The 7,240-nt window shown below is 47.3% G+C and overlaps 1 non-coding gene across 1 annotated transcript; it reads right to left on the bottom strand.

Annotated features, from left to right (window-relative positions):
* Positions 1-6,687: 6,687 nt before the first annotated feature.
* Positions 6,688-6,794, bottom strand: LOC125455974 (U6 spliceosomal RNA). The gene has a single exon (XR_007248360.1). It is a non-coding gene; the product is annotated as a U6 spliceosomal RNA (small nuclear RNA).
* Positions 6,795-7,240: the final 446 nt, after the last annotated feature.

The raw sequence follows: 7,240 nt of genomic DNA, 5'->3' as shown, positions 1-7,240 counted from the left end.
GGAGCTGGATCAGTGCCACGGATGCTCTATGTGATAGTAAAGGGTGACTTGGTGATGGGATACTGGCCTCTGTGGAGTTATCTCAGACAGTATTAAGGAAGCTTTACTTGCAATTTAAATATGTGGGGAGACATTTCCCATGCTGTACCTGTCTTGGAAGTGTTTGATGCGGGCCACGTCAAGAAGGCTTTACATTCAGTTTAAAAGAATAGATCGGAGACATGGAATCCCTGTTGTAGCATTCTCTGAATGAATTGCCAGGGAACTGAATTCCACTGTGCCTGGAACTTCTGAATGGCTCCTTTCAAATCTGTGAGTTTGCAGGATTCTGATTAAAATGAAATAAAAATAATTCCTCAGGAAAATTTATGTCTATTAAACACATGAAGGTGCTGCCCCAACCACGATTCTGCTGTGTTTTTACATCTATACTGGCCTGGTGATTTATTATGGAAAGTTCATATATACGTACACAGACCTTCCATCCTCTTAACTTTGCATCAACTCTTATAAAAGAGTCAGTCTTGGAAACGGTTGCCTCGCCAAGTCATAGCTTTAAGGTGTTGGCACACTGCGATTCCAAGCGAGGTCTGGTATTGACATGTGATGCTTCCCCATATGGCATTAGGGTAGTATGAGCTCTTAGATGGTGAGGGAAGACCAATAAAGTATCCATCCAGGGCTTTGGCTAATGCAGAGCCTAAATAGACCCAGATAGAGAAGGAAGGTTTGGTGGTCATGTTTGGAGTCAGGAAGTTCCACCAATACCTTTATGGATATAAATTTGTCATAATAATGGACCACAAACCCCTGCTTGGTGGGGGGGGTCTACTGAAAGGGGGCAAGGCAGTGCCACCCAGAGCTTCAAGACAAATTCAGCAGTGGGCTCTAATACAAAGTGTGTATAATTACAAGTTAGAACATAGCCCAGGAGACCAAGTAGTGAATGTGGATGTATTGAGCCATCTCCCACTGACAGATACACCACCGGTGGCACCAGTCACTGGAAGAGCCTGTCATGGCTTTCCAACTTCTGCACACACTTCCAGTCACAGCCAACAACACCAGAGTTCGGACACGGAAGGATCTGGTTCCAACAAAACTGAAGCAGCAGCGGGGGGTGGGGGGGTGGGCGGGGGGTGGTGGTGGTGGTGACGGGGGAAACCGAAGGGTTACCACAACCAGTACTGAAATCTTTCCGGACCTGGAGAGACTGGGCCGCAGAAGAGGGCGACACATTATTGCAGGGAGCAAGTTGCCCTGAGCAGATACTGGCTAAACTCCACCAGGGTCATCCAGGGCTTTCCACAAAGAAGAACGTTGGCGAAAAGTTACGATGGTGGCCAGGACTGGATGCAGAGAAACCCAAACTTTTTGGCACCTTTCTGGATAATTGTCACAAAGGGACAAACAGAAATATATCTAATACAGAAATCCAGGAGACACTTATTCACACAGCAAACGACGGAAATCTAAATGTTTATAACCATGAGTTTTAGTTTAAATGAATAACGTTGACACTTCTTTTTGGAAGATAATTTGATTTTAAGAAAGCAAGTCGTGAAGGGGTCTACAAAAGTATGTGGGATAACAAAGTGTGGAGCTGGATGAACACAGCAGGCCAAGCAGCATCTCAGGAGCACAAAAGCTGACGTTTGGGGCCTAGACCCTTCATCCCATTATCTCTGATTACAAAAGTATACAGGTTAGTTACGTGAGTTGGAACTCTCCAAACATCCTTGTAAATATTTTCTGCACCCATTCTAATTTAACAGCATTCTTCCTATAGCAGGCCGATTTGAATTGTACGCAGTACTCCAAACGTAGCTGCCGAATATTTTCATGATTGCTGGTATGAAGACTTCTGCTGGGTCACCCCTCTGAAGAAAAGAGTCACAAGCTCCTTCAACCAAATCTATTTAGTAGAGTAAATTCACACTGTTCTTATGTAAAGAGGGATAGTCCTCAGAGATGGGGGATCCATGGAGATTCACGGTCAACTCCTGTTCCTTCCACAATTGTGAGAGTGAATGGAACAGCACCGACAGTAGATTTAGCGGAAAACTGGGCAAAATGTTGATGGGGGCAACATTAGTGATTGTGTGCTTCGTTGTGTGCTGTACAAATCTATAACTGATACGCAGCACATTCCACGTTGATATTCACACGCTCGTACTCCATTGCTTCAAAATTCAACAAACAAAAATCCAGCACGTTGGCCATAAATGTGCTTTTTGTTCGATGAATGCATTCCAGAGGTGCCCACACACAGCAAGCTCCGTAGCATTGCTAAAACCCTTCCTCTACAGCATCAAACGTTGGATTCTCAGAGATCTGATTAAAGCACAGATCACAGCCACAGTTTTAAACCTCCCTCCACCCCCAACCCTCCAACCAGCCCATAGGCCTAACAAATACAATTTGAGACACATTGGAGAGAGTCCAGAGAGTGGAAAATATCAGATTAATTCAACCCGAGCTCAACTTAGTGCATTCCTGCTACCCCAACCTTGGTTAATTCAAGTTTCAGGCTAAGATTCTATCTTAAAGGAGATGAGTGAGTGGGGTCAATGCTGAAGACTGAGATGTCCTAGTTCAGTGATGGTGTCACAGGGGTGAGCCCCACACCCTCCACCCCCTGCTGTAGCTGCCTGCAGCAACAAATAGAAGGGAGGACATATAAATGGACCAGGCTCAGCCACATTTCAAAATGCTACCCTCTGGGGCAGGATGAGGAGGAGCCCCTGAACACTTCACAGAGTTTCCCCACCTCCAGCATGTATTATGCTTGTGATCTTGTGACCATATCAGAGTTTAGGGCCTAAACTCCCCCATGTCCCAGCCCCCCACCCAACACACCAGGCCTTGTTACCACACAGCCTGCCATTACACACCCCCTGTTGTTAGTCACTAACAGTCCCCATTAACAACTACTCACCCTCCCAGCCTGATCATTGCCAACTCCTTTGTCTGTCCAACTGTCTTTCTCTCTCTTTGGCCCCATCCAATCGTTTACTCCCTACCCCACCCACCTCCATGTTTTCTGAAGATAAACTGAGGTTTTCCCAACCACCATCAGTTCTGAGGAGGGGACGCCCGACCTGAAATGTTAACTCTGTTTTCTCCTCCACAGATGCTGCCAAGCCTGCTGAGATTTTCCAGCAACTTTGTTTTCGTTTGTGACCATACCAGTCAGCTTTGCCGACCCCACTCCACCATGCCTGTTGGTCTTTCCCTTCTCCTCTGACACTCCAGGATATCCAGTTCGAGATTTTTATGACTGAACCATCATTCCCACTTGTTAGACTGCAGATCTGATCCATGAGAATGGTCCCTGTGCAGACCACCTCTGTAGATAACTTAAAACTTCTCACACCCAAATACCACTGCAACCAGACCCATGTCAAGGTGCTAATGTTTCTTAAAGTGTGTGATACAGAATCAAACACATCTATCTTCGGGGGGGCCTACTGGGTCGATTATAAAGGGATTAGCACAACTTGTTTGCTGTGTCCTGAATGGACAAACACGGTCACAGTGAGAGTCTAGAAATGATTGACTTCCGATGGCCAGAAATGCATTTTGCATATGCAATGGAGAGGAAGAAGAATGATCCAATTGCAAAGTTCATGACTCAATCATCCCCAGCATTGAGGCCTGAGCATAAAGGATGCATCTACTTTGGAAAATCCCAGAATGTCAGTAAGAATTCCAAAGTAATGATTCTGAGCAGTGGGAACGCTGATCTCTAACCCAATTCTCTGGTCCATGAATCGGACTTTTGGACCTCACAGAGTGTATTGCAAGTGATGTGAAATGGAGTTTATTTTACCAAGTCATTGAGCGAGGTTCCTTGCGGAAGGGTACTCTGCTGGTACCGTCATCAGACGTGGTTTTCACCATCCTCAGTTTCTGCACTCACTGTTTATCTGAAGAACCCCACCTAATCACAGCAAACAGAGAACATCAAACTGGAAACAGCCTGAACTAACATTCTATTACCTATAGCGCTGACAAACTTTGGTCGTGTTTGATGTAAGGCTTCTCAGGAGCATTATCAAGCAAAATTTGAAACCGAGCTGCATAAGGAGATTTTCTTTAGAGCAGGGGAGCAAGAGCTTGGTCAAAGAATTAGGCCTTGAAGAGACACTTCAGGATGGCGAGGTAGACTCATAGAATCCCTACAGTAAAGTTAGGGGCGACACGATGGCTCAGTGGTTAGCACTGCAGCCTCACAGTGCCAGGGACCCGGTTCAATTCCAGCCTCGGGCGACTGTCTGTGCGGAGTTTGCACATTCTCCCTGTGTCTTCGTGGGTTTCCTCCGGGTGCTCCGGTTTCTTCCCACAGTCCAAAGATGTGCAGGCTAGGTGGATCGGCCGTGCTAAATTGCCCATAGTGTTCAGGGGTGTGTGGGTTATAGGGGGATGGGTCTGGGTGGGATGCTCCAAGGGACGGTGTGGACTTGTTGGGCCGAAGGGCCTGTTTCCACACTGTAGTGAATCTAACCTAATCTAAAGAAGCAGGCCTTTCAGCCCATTGCATTCATAACAACATCCTGAAGAGCATCCCACCCCCACTACCCTATCCCTATATCCATGACTAAAGCACCCAGCCTGCAAATCCCTGATTGATTGATTGATTAACTCATGTACTGATGTACAGCGAAAAGCTTTGTTTACAAGCAGTACAGGCAGATCATAGTAAGCAAGAATATAAAGGTCATAGAAACATACAGGTTATTATTGCACATGGCACACACTAGGCACTATCAGAGGCTACAGACTCCAGGGCACTATGGGCAATTTCACGTGGCCAATCCACCTAATTCACATGTCTTTGGACTGTGGGAGGAAACCCCATAGACACGGGGGAGAACATGTAAACTGACACAGACAGTCACCCGAGGCTGGAATCGAACCCAGGTCCCTGGCACTGTGAGGCAGCAGTGCTAACCACTGAGCCACTGTACTGCTCAATAGCTCTCACTTTCACCAATTTCCTTAGATTTGCTCTGGTCACTGACCCTCCTGTCAGTGGAAATACTTCTCCCAATTGACTATCACAACCCCGCATTGTGGGTCAAACTTCGATTCAATTTACTCTTTGCCTTCACTCCAGGGAGGACAGTCATGGCATCCCCAATATTTCACCGTTATGCTCACCATTGTAGTCCCTCCCCTCTTCTCAAAGCCCTGTCGTCATATACAGCGATGCCCAGGACTGAGCACAGTATTCCCATTGGGTGCCTCACCAGCAATGTAGGGGGTAATATCCCAGCTTGTGCACTCTGTAATTGTGTTCAGCATAAATGAGCTGTCAATCTCAATCTCTTCTATCAACGTAACCATCATCAGTCACCACACAAGACCACACACTCCCTGAGAATCGCCCCTCGCGCGTGCCCTTGCCATGTCTATCCAACCTCACCTGTGGCCAGTGTCCTGTTTGCCTAACCCTGCAGAAGCAAGGCAGTTCCCCGTGCCACTGCAGGAACTTCATGTTCGGTCGTCATCTCCGTGGCCACGGGAGGCAGGGGTCAGGGTATGGGGACAGACCTGGTCATGTTCATCCACTTTGGAGCTTTCCAGAGAAACATTGCGTCTCACACATGCCAACGGCGGAGAAGTTTAGAGGGGCAATGCCAAAGGCACAGCTACTGCAGCAAAAAAGAATCGGGGTGCCCAGGCAGCAGGAACTAGAGAAGCACCGAGATCTCAGTGGGTCGTAGGGCTGGTGACAATCACAGCCACACGGACTCTCTGAAACAAGTGAATCAGATGTTGTCTATTTTGCCGCAGTCTGTGATGCGACAAGAAGCCTATCCTCATTGACAAGTGTTCAGCTCCTTGATTTGCCTGACCACTGCAGGCCATGTAGAGGAGACTGGGAATTGTTTAAAAATGTCACAGGGTAATATTGAGCCCAATCTGAAACAGGAAGCCAAGAGGGTCAAGATCTCCAACACTCAGAAGGCCGACTAAAGGTCTTTATACCAAAAATACAGCGATGACCTCCGACTGTGGTGATCTCACGTCACCTTACCGTCCAGGACTGATTGTCTCAGGTCAGGGATTGGGACCTTTCAAAACGTTCACATCTCGGCCCGACACAAATTTGTCCGGGAGCCCTCCTGAACCAACATCATAAGGTGGGAACAGGACAGTAAGAGGAACTGCCTGCAGTGGAAAGTGACTGTAACTTAAAAAAAACTTGAGCAATATCCAGGTAAAACCTGGTTCCACCCCTTTCCCGGTAAATTGAAGGGAGTTCTGCCTTCAATGAATCTTCGCCTGGACAGTATTGCACCAACAGTTACCAAGTTATAAGACAACAGCTTGTTACCAGATGCCACTTGTGAATCATATAATCCCTACAGTGTGGAAGCAGGCCATTCAGCCCATCATGTCCACACTGACTCTCCAACCAGCATCTCACCCAGACTCACCATTCCACCCAACCCCTATAATCCTGCATTGCCCATGGGTATTCCACCTCATTTATACATCCCTGGTCACTATGGGGCAATTTAGCACGGCCAATCCATCTAAGCTGCACATCGTTGGACTGCGGGAGGAAACCGGAGCACCCGGAGGAAACCCACGCAGACACGGCGAGAACGTGCAAACTCGGGTGCCAGGCACTGTGAGGCAGCAGTGCCAACCACTGGGCCACCGTGTCACCCTAGCAGAAAATAGAAATGCTTCACAAATTTGCATGTCATCCTTGCGCAGGGGCCATGATAATCTTCTCTGTGTCATTCCAGTTTTAGTATATGTGCCGCTGAAGTGAGCACGAAGTCTTTCTGCCGATAGTTTTGATTTGGAACCATACAGTCACAGACCTGTGCAGAATGGAAACAGGCCCTTCGGTCCAACACATCCATACCGACCAGATATCCAACATTAATCTCGTCTCATTTGCCAGCATTTGGCCCAAATCCCTCTAAACCCTTCCTATTCATGTACGCATCCAAATGCCTTTTAAATGTTGTGACTGTACCAGCCTCCACCACTTCCTTTGGCAGCTCATTTCATCCATGCACCACCCTCTGTGAGAGTAAGTTACCCCTTAGGTCCCTTTTAAATCTTTCCCCTCTCACCTTAAACCTATGCCCTCGAGTTTTGAACTCCCCTAACCTGGGGAAAAGACCTTGTCTATTCAGCCTATCCATGCCCCTCATGATTTCATAAACCTCTAACAGGTCACCCCTCAGCCTCCAACCCTCCAGGAAAAATAGCC

This window comes from Stegostoma tigrinum, chromosome 10 (assembly GCF_030684315.1).
Source record: "Stegostoma tigrinum isolate sSteTig4 chromosome 10, sSteTig4.hap1, whole genome shotgun sequence".
NCBI lineage: Eukaryota > Metazoa > Chordata > Chondrichthyes > Orectolobiformes > Stegostomatidae > Stegostoma > Stegostoma tigrinum.
The sequence above is the reverse complement of the archived record's forward strand: the minus strand, read 5'-3'. Positions and strand labels throughout refer to the sequence as shown.